Source organism: Chiloscyllium punctatum, chromosome X, assembly GCF_047496795.1.
Source record: "Chiloscyllium punctatum isolate Juve2018m chromosome X, sChiPun1.3, whole genome shotgun sequence".
Taxonomy (NCBI): Eukaryota; Metazoa; Chordata; class Chondrichthyes; order Orectolobiformes; family Hemiscylliidae; genus Chiloscyllium; species Chiloscyllium punctatum.
The window spans coordinates 9,508,215-9,524,506 of NC_092791.1; the positions used below are offsets into that span (position 1 = coordinate 9,508,215).

Consider the following 16,292-nt stretch of genomic DNA (forward strand, 5'->3'; position numbering starts at 1 on the left):
TCCAATGGAGATTTTACCTTCATAGAGTCCTAAAGCACAGAGACAGGCCCTTTGGCACAAACTGGTCCATTCCGACCAAAATGTCCATCCATACTAACCCCATTTCCCTGCACTTGGCCCATATCCTTCTGATCTTTTCCTGTTCATGTATTTGTCCAAGTGCCTTTTTAAATGTTGTTAATGTACCCATCTCAACCACTTCCGCTGGCAGCTCATACCTTGTGCATACCACCCTCTGTGTAAAACAAATGACCCCTCATGCTCTCTTTTATTCTTTCCCCTCGAACCTTAAACTGATGCCCTCTAGTCCCTGAACCCTGGGAAAAAGACAGAGTGCAATCACCATATCCATGCCCTTCTTGCTGAAGGGCTTTTGCCCGAACCGTCGACTCTCCTGCTCCTCGGATGCTGCCTGACCTGCTGTGCTTTTCCAGCACCACTCTCTTGACTCTGATCTCCAGCATCTGCAGTCCTCACTTTTGTCTATCCATGCATCTCATGATCTTATACACTTCCATAAGATCCACCCTCCTCTCAGTCTCCTACGCTCCAAAGGAAAACGTCCTAGCTTGTCCAACCTCTCCCTATAACTCAGACCCTTTAGTCCTGTTAACACCCTTGTAAATTTCTTTGGCATTCTTTCCAGTTTGATAACATCCTTCCGATAGCAAGGTGACCAAAACTGAACACAATACTCCAGGTTTGGCCTTGCCAACATCCTGTACAACTGCAACATAACTTCCCAATTTCTATACTCAGTGCCCTGACTGATGAAGGCCAGTGTGCTAAAAGCCTCCTTCACTGCCCTGTCTACCTGGGACTCCACTTTCAGAGAACCGTACACCTGAACACCAAACTCTCTCTGTCCCACTGCACTCCTTCAGGCCCTACCATTCACCATGAAACCCCTACCTTGATTTGACTTTCCAAAATGCAAGACCTCACACTTATCTACATTAAACTCCATTTGCCATTTCTCAGCCCACTTTCCCAGTTGATCAAAGTCCTGCTGCAGTTTCTGATAACCTTCCTCACTGTCCCTGATACCTCGTAGTTTTGTGTCATCAGCAAACTTACTAATCACACCTTGTATGTTCTCATCCAAATCATTGACATCGATAACAAACAGTAATGGTCCCAGCACTGACCCCTGAGGCATTCCACTAGTCACAGGTATCCCAGTCTGACCAGCATCCTTGTACTATTGGATTAGTGGTGCTGGAAGAGCACAGCAGTTCAGGCAGCATCCAACGAGCAGCGAAATCGACCTTTCGGGCACCTCCCATCAAGCCACTTGTGTACCCAGTTTGCCAGCTGGCCTTAGATTCCAGAGCAGCCTGCCATGTGGGACCTTATCAAAGGCTTTATTGAAATCCATACAGACTACGCCAATGACTATGTCCTTATCAACCTTCCTGGTCACATCAAAAACAACTCAAACAAATTTGGGAGGCACGATCAGGGTTAGATACAGAGCAAAGCTCCCTGTACACTGTCCCCATCAAACACTCCCAGGGACAGGGACAGCACAGGGTCAAATACAGAGTAAAGATCCCTCTACACTGTCCCCCATCAAACACACCCAGGACAGGGACAGCATGGGGTTAGATACAGAGTAATGCTCCCTCTACACTGTCCACCCATCAAACAATCCTAGGACAGGGACAGCACTGGGTTAGACACAGTGTAAAGCTTTCTATACACTGTCCCCTCACGAAACACTCCCAGGACGGGGACAGCACGGGGTTAGATACAGAGTAAAGCTTCCTCTACACTGTCCCCATCAAACACTCCCAGGACAGGGACAGCAAGGGTACAGAGACAGGGTAAAGATCCCTCGACACTATCACACATCAAACACTCCTGAACAGGGACAGCACTTAGATACAGAGTAAAGCTCTCTCTACACTGGCCCCCCATCAAACACCCCCAGGACAGGGACAACTCCGGATTAGATACAGAGTGAAGCTCTCTCTACACTGTCCTCATCAAACAATCGCACGGACAGGGACAGCATCGTTTCAGGACAGGGTAAAACTTCCTCTACACTATCACACATCAAACACTCCCAGCACAGGATCAGCACAGGGTTAGATACAAATGAAACCTTCCTCTACACTGTCCCCCCCATCAAGCACTCCCAGGACAGGGACAGCACAGGGTTAGGTACAGAGTAAAGCTCCCTCTACACTGTCCACCCATCAAAAACTCCCAGGACATGGACAGCTCGGGGTTAGATACAGAGTAAAGCTTTCTCTGCACGGTCCACCCATCAAACACTCCCAGGACAGGGACATCACGGGGTTAGATACAGAGTAAAGCTCCCTCCACATGGTCACCAACAAACGCTCCCAGCACAGGGAGAGATTGGGGTTAGATACAGAGGAAAGCTCCCTGTACACTGTCCCCATTAAAAACTCTCAGGACAGGGATAGCACCGGGTTAGATACAGAGTAAAGCTCCCTCTACACTGTCCCCCATCAAACACTCTCAGGACAGGGACAGCACAGGGTTAGGTACAGTGCAAAGCTCCCTGTGCACTCCGCCCATCAAACACTCCCAGGACAGGTTTAGATACGGGGTAAAGCTCGCTCTACCCTATCACACATCAAAAACTCCAAGGACAGGGACTGCACAAGGTCAGATACAGAGTAAAGCTCTCTCTACACTGACCCCTCCCACCTACTCCAAACACTCCCCGGACAGAACCAGCCCAGGTTTAGATACAGAGTAAAGCTCCCTCTACACTCTCCCCATCAAACACTCCCTGGGACAGGGACAGCACGGGGTTAGATACAGAGTAAAGCTCCCTCTACACTGTCCCCCCATCAAACACTCGCTGGGACAGGGACAGCACGGGGTTAGATACAGAGTAAAGCTCCCTCTACACTGTCCCCCCATCAAACACTCCCTGGGACAGGGACAGCACAGGGTGAGATACAGAGTAAAGATCCCTCTAAACTATCACCCATCAAACAGTCCAGAACAGGGACAGCACAGGGTTAGCTAGAGAGTAAAACTTCCTCTACACTGTCCCCCACCCCCCATCAAACACTCCCAGGACAGGGACAGCACGGGGTAAGATACAGAGTAAAGCTTCCTCGACACTGTCCCCCCATCAAACACTCCCAGGACAGGGACAGCATGGGGTAAGATACAGAGTAAAGCTCCTCTACACTGTCCCCCCATCAAACACTCCCAGGACAGGGACAGCACGGGGTTAGATACAGAGTAAAGCTTCCTCTACACTGTCACCCATCAAACACTCCCAGGACAGGGACAGCACGGGGTTAGATACAGAGTAAAGCTCTTTCTACACTGTCCCCCCTTCAAACACTCCCAGGACAGGGATAGCACAGGGTCAGATACAGAGTAAAGCTGCCTCTACACTGTCCCCATCAAAACCTCCCAAAGTTAGGTACAGCACGGGTTAGATACAGGGTAAAGATCCCTCTAAAGTATCACACATCAAACAGTCCAGAACAGGGACAGCACAGGGTTAGCTAGAGAGTAAAGCTCCCTCTACACTGTCCCCCCCATCAACACACCCAGGACAGGGACAGCAAAGGGTTAGCTACTGAGTAAAGCTCTCTCTACACTGACCCCTCCCACCTACTCCAAACACTCCCCGGACAGAACCAGCCCAGGTTTAGATACAGAGTAAAGCTCCCTCTACACTGTCCCCATCAAACACTCCCTGGGACAGGGACAGCACGGGGTTAGATACAGAGTAAAGCTCCCTCTACACTGTCCCCATCAAACACTCCCAGGACAGGGACAGCACGGGGTTAGATACAGAGTAAAGCTACCTCTAAACTATCACCCATCAAACAGTCCAGAACAGGGACTGCACAGGGTTAGCTAGAGAGTAAAGCTCCCTCTACACTGTCCACCCCTCCCCCATCAAACACTCCCAGGACAGGAACTGCATGGGGTGAGATACAGAGTAAAGCCCCCTCTACACTGTCCCCCCATCAAACACTCCCAGGACAGGGACAGCATGGGGTTAGATAAAGAGTAAAGCTCCCTCTACACTGTCCACCCATCAAACAGTCCCGAACAGGGACAGCACAGGGTTAGCTAGAGAGTAAAGCTCCCTCTACACTGTCACCCCATCAAACACTCCCAGGACAGGGACAGCACGGGGTAAGATACAGAGTAAAGCTTCCTCTACACTGTCCCCCCATCAAACACTCCCAGGACAGGGACAGCACGGGGTTAGATACAGAGTAAAGCTCCCTCTACACTGTCCACCCATCAAACACTCCCAGGACAGGGACAGCACGGGGTTAGATACAGAGTAAAGCTCTCTCTACACTGTCCCCCCTTCAAACACTCCCAGGACAGGGATAGCACAGGGTTAGCTACAGAGTAAAGCTCTGTCTACACTGACCCCTCCCACCTACTCCAAACACTCCCCAGACAGAACCAGCCCAGGTTTAGATACAGAGTAAAGCTCCCTCTACACTGTCCCCCCATCAAACACTCCCTGGGACAGGGACAGCACAGGGTGAGATACAGAGTAAAGATCCCTCTAAACTATCACCCATCAAACAGTCCAGAACAGGGACAGCACAGGGTTAGCTAGAGAGTAAAGCTGCCTCTACACTGTCCCCCCCCCCCCCCCCCATCAAACACTCCCAGGACAGGGACAGCACGGGGTTAGATAAAGAGTAAAGCTCCCTCGACACTGTCCCCCCATCAAACACTCCCAGGACAGGGACAGCACGGGGTTAGATACAGAGTAAAGCTCTCTCTACACTGTCCCCCCATCAAACACTCCCAGGACAGGGACAGCACGGGGTAAGATACAGAGTAAAGCTTCCTCGACACTGTCCCCCCATCAAACACTCCCAGAACAGGGACAGCACGGGGTTAGATAAAGAGTAAAGCTCCCTCGACACTGTCCCCCCATCAAACACTCCCAGGACAGGGACAGCATGGGGTGAGATACAGAGTAAAGCTCCCTCTACACTGTCCCCATCAAACACTCCCAGGACAGGGACAGCATGGGGTTAGATAAAGAGTAAAGCTCTCTCTACACTGTCCCCCATCAAACACTCCCAGGACAGGGACAGCATGGGGTTAGATAAAGAGTAAAGCTCCCTCTACACTGTCTACCCATCAAACAGTCCCGAACAGGGACAGCACAGGGTTAGCTAGAGAGTAAAGCTCCCTCTCCACTGTCCCCCCGCCCCCATCAAACACTCCCAGGACAGGGACAGCACGGGGTTAGATACAGAGTAAAGCTCCCTCTACACTGTCCCCCCGCCCCCATCAAACACTCCCAGGACAGGGACAGCACGGGGTTAGATAAAGAGTAAAGCTTCCTCTACACTGTCCCCCCATCAAACACTCCCAGGACAGGGACAGCACGGGGTTAGACACAGAGTAAAGCTCTCTCTACACTGTCACCCATCAAACACTCCCAGGACAGGGACAGCACGGGGTTAGATACAGAGTAAAGCTCTCTCTACACTGTCCCCCCTTCAAACAGTCCAGAACAGGGACAGCACGGGGTTAGATACAGAGTAAAGCTGCCTCTCCACTGTCCCCCCCCCATCAAAAACTCCCAGGACAAGGACAGCTCGGGGTTAGATACTGAGGAAAGCTCCCTTTACACTGACCTCCCCCCGCCTCCACCAGACACTCCCAGCACAGGGTTAGGCACAGAGGAAAGCTCCCTTTACACTCTTCCCATTAAAAACTTCCAGGGACCTGGACAGCACGGATGTAGATCCAGAGTAAAGCTCTCTCTACACTGACCCCTCCTCAAACACTGTCAGGACAGGGACAGCTCAGGGTTAGATACAGGGCAAAGCTTCCGCTACACTGCCCCCATCAAACACTCCCAAGTACAGGGACAGCATGGGTTTAGAGACAGGGTAAAGATCCCTCTACACTATCACACATCAAACACTCCAGAACACGCACAGTACTTAGATACAGAGTAAAGCTTCCTGTACACTGTCCCCCCATCAAACACTCCCAGGGACAGTGACAGCATGGGGTTAGATACAGAGTAAAGCTCCCTGTACACTGTCCCCCCATCAAACACTCCCAGGACAGGGACAGCACGGGGTCGGATACAGAGTAAAGCTGCCTCTACACTGTCCATCCATCAAAAACTCACAGGACAGGGACAGCTCGGGATTAGATACAGAGTAAAGCTCCCTGTACACTGTCCCCCCATCAAACACACCCAGGACAGGGACAGCACGGGGTTAGATACAGAGTAAAGCTCCCTGTACACTGTCCCCCCATCAAACACTCCCAGGACAGGGACAGCACGGGGTTAGATACAGAGTAAAGCTCCCTGTACACTGTCCCCCCATCAAACACACCCAGGGACAGTGACAGCACGAGGTTAGATACAGAGTAAAGCTCCCTGTACGCTGTCCCCCCATCAAACACTCCCAGGACAGGGACAGCACAGGGTCAGATACAGAGTAAAGCTGCCTCTACACTGTCCCCCCATCAAACACTCCCAGGACAGGGACAGCACGGGGTTAGATACAGAGTAAAGCTCTCTCTACACTGTCCCCCCATCAAACACTCCCAGGACAGGGAGAGATTGGGGTTAGATACAGAGTAAAGCTCCCTGTACACTGTCCCCATTAAAAACTCTCAGGGACAGGGATAGCACAGGGTTAGATACAGAGTAAAGCTCCCTCTACACTGTCCCCCATCAAACACTCTCAGGACAGGGACAGCACAGGGTTAGGTACAGTGCAAAGCTCCCTGTACACTGCGCCCATCAAACACTCCCAGGACAGGTTTAGATACGGGGTAAAGCTCGCTCTACACTATCACACATCAAAAACTCCCAGGACAGGGACAGCACAAGGTCAGATACAGAGTAAAGCTCTCTCTACACTGACCCCTCCCACCTACTCCAAACACTCCCCGGACAGAACCAGCCCAGGTTTAGATACAGAGTAAAGCTCCCTCTACACTGTCCCCATCAAACACTCCCTGGGACAGGGACAGCACGGGGTTAGATACAGAGTAAAGCTCCCTCTACACTGTCCCCCCATCAAACACTCGCTGGGACAGGGACAGCACGGGGTTAGATACAGAGTAAAGCTCCCTCTACACTGTCCCCCCATCAAACACTCCCTGGGACAGGGACAGCACAGGGTGAGATACAGAGTAAAGATCCCTCTAAACTATCACCCATCAAACAGTCCAGAACAGGGACAGCACAGGGTTAGCTAGAGAGTAAAGCTCCCTCTACACTGTCCCCCCCCCCTCCATCAAACACTCCCAGGACAGGGACAGCACGGGGTTAGATACAGAGTAAAGCTCCCTGCACACTGTCCCCCCATCAAACACTCGCAGGACAGGGACAGCACGGGGTCGGATACAGAGTAAAGCTGCCTCTACACTGTCCATCCATCAAAAACTCACAGGACAAGGACAGCTCGGGGTTAGATACAGAGTAAAGCTTCCTCTACACTGTCCACCCATCAAACAATCCTAGGACAGGGACAGCACTGGGTTAGACACAGTGTAAAGCTTTCTATACACTGTCCCCTCACGAAACACTCCCAGGACGGGGACAGCACGGGGTTAGATACAGAGTAAAGCTTCCTCTACACTGTCCCCATCAAACACTCCCAGGACAGGGACAGCAAGGGTACAGAGACAGGGTAAAGATCCCTCGACACTATCACACATCAAACACTCCTGAACAGGGACAGCACTTAGATACAGAGTAAAGCTCTCTCTACACTGGCCCCCCATCAAACACCCCCAGGACAGGGACAGCTCCGGATTAGATACAGAGTGAAGCTCTCTCTACACTGTCCTCATCAAACAATCCCAGGGACAGGGACAGCATTGTTTCAGGACAGGGTAAAACATCCTCTACACTATCACACATCAAACACTCCCAGCACAGGATCAGCACAGGGTTAGATACAAATGAAACCTTCCTCTACACTGTCCCCCCCATCAAGCACTCCCAGGACAGGGACAGCACAGGGTTAGGTACAGAGTAAAGCTCCCTCTACACTGTCCACCCATCAAAAACTCCCAGAACATGGACAGCTCGGGGTTAGATACAGAGTAAAGCTTTCTCTACACGGTCCACCCATCAAACACTCCCAGGACAGGGACATCACGGGGTTAGATACAATGTAAAGTTCCCTCGAAACAGACACCCCCTCTAACACTCCCAGGACATGGACAGCATGGGTTTAGAGACAGGGTAAAGCTTTCTCTACACTATCACACATCAAACACTCCCTGAACAGGGACAGCACAGGGTCCGATACAGAGTAAAGCTCCCCCTACACGGTCCCCCCCCATCAAACACTCCCAGGACAGGGACAGCACGGGGTTAGATACAGAGTAAAGCTCCCTCCACATGGTCACCAACAAACGCTCCCAGCACAGGGAGAGATTGGGGTTAGATACAGAGGAAAGCTCCCTGTACACTGTCCCCATTAAAAACTCTCAGGGACAGGGATAGCACCGGGTTAGATACAGAGTAAAGCTCCCTCTACACTGTCCCCCATCAAACACTCTCAGGACAGGGACAGCACAGGGTTAGGTACAGTGCAAAGCTCCCTGTGAACTCCGCCCATCAAACACTCCCAGGACAGGTTTAGATACGGGGTAAAGCTCGCTCTACCCTATCACACATCAAAAACTCCAAGGACAGGGACTGCACAAGGTCAGATACAGAGTAAAGCTCTCTCTACACTGACCCCTCCCACCTACTCCAAACACTCCCCGGACAGAACCAGCCCAGGTTTAGATACAGAGTAAAGCTCCCTCTACACTGTCCCCATCAAACACTCCCTGGGACAGGGACAGCACGGGGTTAGATACAGAGTAAAGCTCCCTCTACACTGTCCCCCCATCAAACACTCGCTGGGACAGGGACAGCACGGGGTTAGATACAGAGTAAAGCTCCCTCTACACTGTCCCCCCATCAAACACTCCCTGGGACAGGGACAGCACGGGGTGAGATACAGAGTAAAGCTACCTCTACACTGACCCCCCATCAAACACACCCAGGACAGGGACAGCACGGGGTTAGATACAGAGTAAAGCTCCCTGTACACTGTCCCCCCATCAAACACTCCCAGGACAGGGACAGCACGGGGTTAGATACAGAGTCAAGCTGCCTCTACACTGTCCCCCCATCAAACACACCCAGGACAGGGACAGCACGGGGTTAGATACAGAGTAAAGCTCCCTCTACAGTGTTCCGCCCGATCAAACACTCCCAGGGACAGGGACAGCTCGGGGTTAGGGACAGAGTAAAGCTCCCTGTACACTGCCCCCATCAAACACTCCCAGGGACAGGGACAGCACGGGGTTAGGTACAGAGTAAAGCTCTCTCTACACTGTCCCCATCAAACACTCCCAGGGACAGGGACAGCACAGGGTTAGATACAGAGTATAGCTCCCTGTACACTGTCCCCATCAGACTCTACCAGGACAGGTTTAGATACAGGGTAAAGCTCTCCCTATACTATCACACATGGGCGGAATGGTGGTCCAGCAGTTAGCACTGCTGCCTCACAGCACCAGGGTCCCAGGTTCAATTCCGACTTCAGGCAACTGACTGTGTGGAGTTTGCACGTTCTCCCTGTGTCTGCGTGGGTTTCCTCCGGGTGCTCCGGTTTCCTCCCACAGTCCAAAGATGGTCAGGTCAGGTCAGGTCAGGTCAGGTGAAGTGGCCGTGGTAAATTGTCCGTAGCGTTAGGTGAAGTGGTATAATGTAGGGGTATGGGTGGGTTGTTCATTGGCGGGTCGGTATGGACTTGTTGGGCTGAAGTGCCTGTTTCCAGACTAAGTAATCTAATCTAATCTAAAAAAAACACTCACAGGACAGTGTCAGCTCAGGGTTAGATACAGAGTAAAGCCCCCTCCACACTGTCCCCATCAAACACTCCCTGGGACAGGGACAGCACGGGGTTAGATACAGAGTAAAGCTCCCTCTACACTGTCCCCCCATCAAACACTCCCTGGGACAGGGACAGCACGGGGTTAGATACAGAGTAAAGCTGCCTCTACACTGTCCCCCCATCAAACACTCCCTGGGACAGGGACAGCACGGGGTTAGATACGGGGTAAAGCTCCCTCTACACTGTCCCCCCATCAAACACTCCCTGGGACAGGGACAGCACGGGGTTAGATACAGAGTAAAGCTTCCTCTACACTGTCCCCCATCAAACACTCTCAGGACAGGGACAGCACAGGGTTAGGTACAGTGCAAAGCTCCCTGTGCACTCCGCCCATCAAACACTCCCAGGACAGGTTTAGATACGGGGTAAAGCTCGCTCTACCCTATCACACATCAAAAACTCCAAGGACAGGGACAGCACAAGGTCAGATACAGAGTAAAGCTCTCTCTACACTGACCCCTCCCACCTACTCCAAACACTCCCCGGACAGAACCAGCCCAGGTTTAGATACAGAGTAAAGCTCCCTCTACACTGTCCCCATCAAACACTCCCTGGGACAGGGACAGCACGGGGTTAGATACAGAGTAAAGCTCCCTCTACACTGTCCCCCCATCAAACACTCGCTGGGACAGGGACAGCACGGGGTTAGATACAGAGTAAAGCTCCCTCTACACTGTCCCCCCATCAAACACTCCCTGGGACAGGGACAGCACGGGGTGAGATACAGAGTAAAGCTACCTCTACACTGACCCCCCATCAAACACACCCAGGACAGGGACAGCACGGGGTTAGATACAGAGTAAAGCTCCCTGTACACTGTCCCCCACCCCCCATCAAACACTCCCAGGACAGGGACAGCACGGGGTAAGATACAGAGTAAAGCTTCCTCGACACTGTCCCCACATCAAACACTCCCAGGACAGGGACAGCATGGGGTAAGATACAGAGTAAAGCTCCTCTACACTGTCCCCCCATCAAACACTCCCAGGACAGGGACAGCACGGGGTTAGATACAGAGTAAAGCTGCCTCTACACTGTCCATCCATCAAAAACTCACAGGACAAGGACAGCTCGGGGTTAGATACAGAGTAAAGCTGCCTCTCCACTGTCCACCCATCAAACAATCCTAGGACAGGGACAGCACTGGGTAAGACACAGTGTAAAGCTTTCTCTACACTGTCCCCTCACGAAACACTCCCAGGACAGGGACAGCACGCGGTTAGATACAGAGTAAAGCTCCCTCTACACTGTCCCCATCAAACACTCCCAGGACAAGGACAGCAAGGGTACAGAGACAGGGTAAAGATCCCTCGACACTATCACACATCAAACACTCCTGAACAGGGACAGCACTTAGATAAAGAGTAAAGCTCTCTCTACACTGTCCCCCCATCAAACACTCCCAGGACAGGGACAGCTCGGGATTAGATAGAGGGCAAAGCTCCCTGTACACTGTCCCCATCAAACAATCCCAGAGACAGGGACAGCATCGTTTCAGGACAGGGTAAAACTTCCTCTACACTATCACACATCAAACACTCCCAGCACAGGATCAGCACAGGGTTAGATACAAATGAAACCTTCCTCTACACTGTCCCCCCCATCAAGCACTCCCAGGACAGGGACAGCACAGGGTTAGGTACAGAGTAAAGCTCCCTCTACACTGTCCACCCATCAAAAACTCCCAGGACAAGGACAGCTTGGGGTTAGATACAGAGTAAAGCTTTCTCTACACGGTCCACCCATCAAACACTCCCAGGACAGGGACATCACGGGGTTAGATACAATATAAAGTTCACTCGAAACAGACACCCCCTCTAACACTCCCAGGACATGGACAGCATGGGTTTAGAGTCAGGGTAAAGCTTTCTCTACACTATCACACATCAAACACTCCCTGAACAGGGACAGCACAGGGTTTGATACAGAGTAAAGCTCCCTGTACACTGTCCCCCATCAAACACTCCCAGGACAGGGACAGCACGGGGTTAGATACAGAGTAAAGCTCTCTCTACACTGTCCCCCCTTCAAACACTCCCAGGACAGGGATAGCACAGGTTTAGATACAGAGTAAAGCTCCCTCTACACTCTCCCCATCAAACACTCCCTGGGACAGGGACAGCACGGGGTTAGATACAGAGTAAAGCTCCCTCTACACTGTCCCCCCATCAAACACTCGCTGGGACAGGGACAGCACGGGGTTAGATACAGAGTAAAGCTCCCTCTACACTGTCCCCCCATCAAACACTCCCTGGGACAGGGACAGCACAGGGTGAGATACAGAGTAAAGATCCCTCTAAACTATCACCCATCAAACAGTCCAGAACAGGGACAGCACAGGGTTAGCTAGAGAGTAAAACTTCCTCTACACTGTCCCCCACCCCCCATCAAACACTCCCAGGACAGGGACAGCACGGGGTAAGATACAGAGTAAAGCTTCCTCGACACTGTCCCCCCATCAAACACTCCCAGGACAGGGACAGCATGGGGTAAGATACAGAGTAAAGCTCCTCTACACTGTCCCCCCATCAAACACTCCCAGGACAGGGACAGCACGGGGTTAGATACAGAGTAAAGCTTCCTCTACACTGTCACCCATCAAACACTCCCAGGACAGGGACAGCACGGGGTTAGATACAGAGTAAAGCTCTTTCTACACTGTCCCCCCTTCAAACACTCCCAGGACAGGGATAGCACAGGGTCAGATACAGAGTAAAGCTGCCTCTACACTGTCCCCATCAAAACCTCCCAAAGTTAGGTACAGCACGGGTTAGATACAGGGTAAAGATCCCTCTAAAGTATCACACATCAAACAGTCCAGAACAGGGACAGCACAGGGTTAGCTAGAGAGTAAAGCTCCCTCTACACTGTCCCCCCCATCAACACACCCAGGACAGGGACAGCAAAGGGTTAGCTACAGAGTAAAGCTCTCTCTACACTGACCCCTCCCACCTACTCCAAACACTCCCCGGACAGAACCAGCCCAGGTTTAGATACAGAGTAAAGCTCCCTCTACACTGTCCCCATCAAACACTCCCTGGGACAGGGACAGCACGGGGTTAGATACAGAGTAAAGCTCCCTCTACACTGTCCCCATCAAACACTCCCAGGACAGGGACAGCACGGGGTTAGATACAGAGTAAAGCTACCTCTAAACTATCACCCATCAAACAGTCCAGAACAGGGACTGCACAGGGTTAGCTAGAGAGTAAAGCTCCCTCTACACTGTCCACCCCTCCCCCATCAAACACTCCCAGGACAGGAACAGCATGGGGTGAGATACAGAGTAAAGCCCCCTCTACACTGTCCCCCCATCAAACACTCCCAGGACAGGGACAGCATGGGGTTAGGGACAGAGTAGACCTCCTTCTACACTGTCCTCATCAAACACTCCCAGGACAGGGACAGCATGGGGTTAGATAAAGAGTAAAGCTCCCTCTACACTGTCCACCCATCAAACAGTCCCGAACAGGGACAGCACAGGGTTAGCTAGAGAGTAAAGCTCCCTCTACACTGTCCCCCCATCAAACACTCCCAGGACAGGGACAGCACGGGGTAAGATACAGAGTAAAGCTTCCTCTACACTCTCCCCCCATCAAACACTCCCAGGACAGGGACAGCACAGGGTCAGATACAGAGTAAAGCTGCCTCTACACTGTCCCCCCATCAAACACTCCCAGGGACACGGACAGCATGGGGTTAGATACAGAGTAAAGCTGCCTCTACACTGTCCCCCGTCAAACACTCCCAGGACAGGGACAGCATGGGGTTAGGGACAGAGTAAAGCTTCCTCTACACTGTCCCCATCAAACACTCCCAGGACAGGGACAGCATGGGGTTAGATAAAGAGTAAAGCTCCCTCTACACTGTCCACCCATCAAACACTCCCAGGACAGGGACAGCACGGGGTTAGATACAGAGTAAAGCTCTCTCTACACTGTCCCCCCTTCAAACACTCCCAGGACAGGGATAGCACAGGGTTAGCTACAGAGTAAAGCTCTCTCTACACTGACCCCTCCCACCTACTCCAAACACTCCCCGGACAGAACCAGCCCAGGTTTAGATACAGAGTAAAGCTCCCTCTACACTGTCCCCCCATCAAACACTCCCTGGGACAGGGACAGCACAGGGAGAGATACAGAGTAAAGATCCCTCTAAACTATCACCCATCAAACAGTCCAGAACAGGGACAGCACAGGGTTAGCTAGAGAGTAAAGCTGCCTCTACACTGTCCACCCATCAAACACTCCCAGGACAGGGACAGCACGGGGTAAGATACAGAGTAAAGCTTCCTCGACACTGTCCCCCCATCAAACACTCCCAGGACAGGGACAGCATGGGGTGAGATACAGAGTAAAGCTCCCTCTACACTGTCCCCATCAAACACTCCCAGGACAGGGACAGCATGGGGTTAGATAAAGAGTAAAGCTCCCTCTACACTGTCCACCCATCAAACAGTCCCGAACAGGGACAGCACAGGGTTAGCTAGAGAGTAAAGCTCCCTCTCCACTGTCCCCCCGCCCCCATCAAACACTCCCAGGACAGGGACAGCACGGGGTTAGATACAGAGTAAAGCTCCCTCTACACTGTCCCCCCGCCCCCATCAAACACTCCCAGGACAGGGACAGCACGGGGTTAGATAAAGAGTAAAGCTTCCTCTACACTGTCCCCCCATCAAACACTCCCAGGACAGGGACAGCACGGGGTTAGATACAGAGTAAAGCTCCCTCTACACTGTCACCCATCAAACACTCCCAGGACAGGGACAGCACGGGGTTAGATACAGAGTAAAGCTCTCTCTACACTGTCCCCCCTTCAAACAGTCCAGAACAGGGACAGCACGGGGTTAGATACAGAGTAAAGCTGCCTCTCCACTGTCCCCCCCCATCAAAAACTCCCAGGACAAGGACAGCTCGGGGTTAGATACTGAGGAAAGCTCCCTTTACACTGACCTCCCCCCGCCTCCACCAGACACTCCCAGCACAGGGTTAGGCACAGAGGAAAGCTCCCTTTACACTCTTCCCATTAAAAACTTCCAGGGACATGGACAGCACGGATGTAGATCCAGAGTAAAGCTCTCTCTACACTGACCCCTCCTCAAACACTGTCAGGACAGGGACAGCTCAGGGTTAGATACAGGGCAAAGCTTCCGCTACACTGCCCCCATCAAACACTCCCAAGTACAGGGACAGCATGGGTTTAGAGACAGGGTAAAGATCCCTCTACACTATCACACATCAAACACTCCAGAACACGCACAGTACTTAGATACAGAGTAAAGCTTCCTGTACACTGTCCCCCCATCAAACACTCCCAGGGACAGTGACAGCACGGGGTTAGATACAGAGTAAAGCTCCCTGTACACTGTCCCCCCATCAAACACTCCCAGGACAGGGACAGCACGGGGTCGGATACAGAGTAAAGCTGCCTCTACACTGTCCATCCATCAAAAACTCACAGGACAGGGACAGCTCGGGGTTAGATACAGAGTAAAGCTCCCTGTACACTGTCCCCCCATCAAACACACCCAGGACAGGGACAGCACGGGGTTAGATACAGAGTAAAGCTCCCTGTACACTGTCCCCCCATCAAACACTCCCAGGACAGGGACAGCACGGGGTTAGATACAGAGTAAAGCTCCCTGTACACTGTCCCCCCATCAAACACACCCAGGGACAGTGACAGCACGAGGTTAGATACAGAGTAAAGCTCCCTGTACACTGTCCCCCCATCAAACACTCCCAGGACAGGGACAGCACAGGGTCAGATACAGAGTAAAGCTGCCTCTACACTGTCCCCCCATCAAACACTCCCAGGACAGGGACAGCACGGGATTAGATACAGAGTAAAGCTCCCTGTACACTGTCCCCCCCCATCAAACACTCCCAGGGACAGGGGCAGCACGGGGTTAGATACATAGTAAAGCTCCCTGTACACTGTCCCCCCATCAAACACTCCCAGGACAGGGACAGCATGGGGTTAGATACAGAGTAAAGGTTACTCTACACTGTCCTCCCATCAAACATTCCCAGGGATAGGGACAGCACGGGGTCGGATACAGAGTAAAGCTTCCTCTACACTGCACCCATCAAACACTCCCAGGGACAGGGACAGCACGGGGTTAGATACAGAGTAAAGTTCCCTGTACACCGTCCCCATCAAACACTCCCAGGACCGGGACAGCACCGGGTTAGATACAGATTAAAGGTCTCTCTACATTGTCCCCCATCAAACACTCCCAGGAGAGGGACAGCATGGGGTTAGATACAGAGTAAAGCTTCCTCTACACTGTCCCCCATCCAACACTCCCAGGGACAGGGACAGCACGGGGTCGGATACAGAGTAAAGCTTTCTCTACACTGTTCCCCC

At 52.1% G+C, this 16,292-nt stretch overlaps 1 protein-coding gene across 3 annotated transcripts in view; it reads right to left on the reverse strand.

Annotated features, from left to right (window-relative positions):
• The window catches only part of LOC140471165 (calcitonin gene-related peptide type 1 receptor-like), a 264,420-nt gene that overhangs the window by 204,857 nt on the left and 43,271 nt on the right, over positions 1–16,292 (reverse strand). The gene's annotated exons all lie outside the window — the stretch shown is intronic.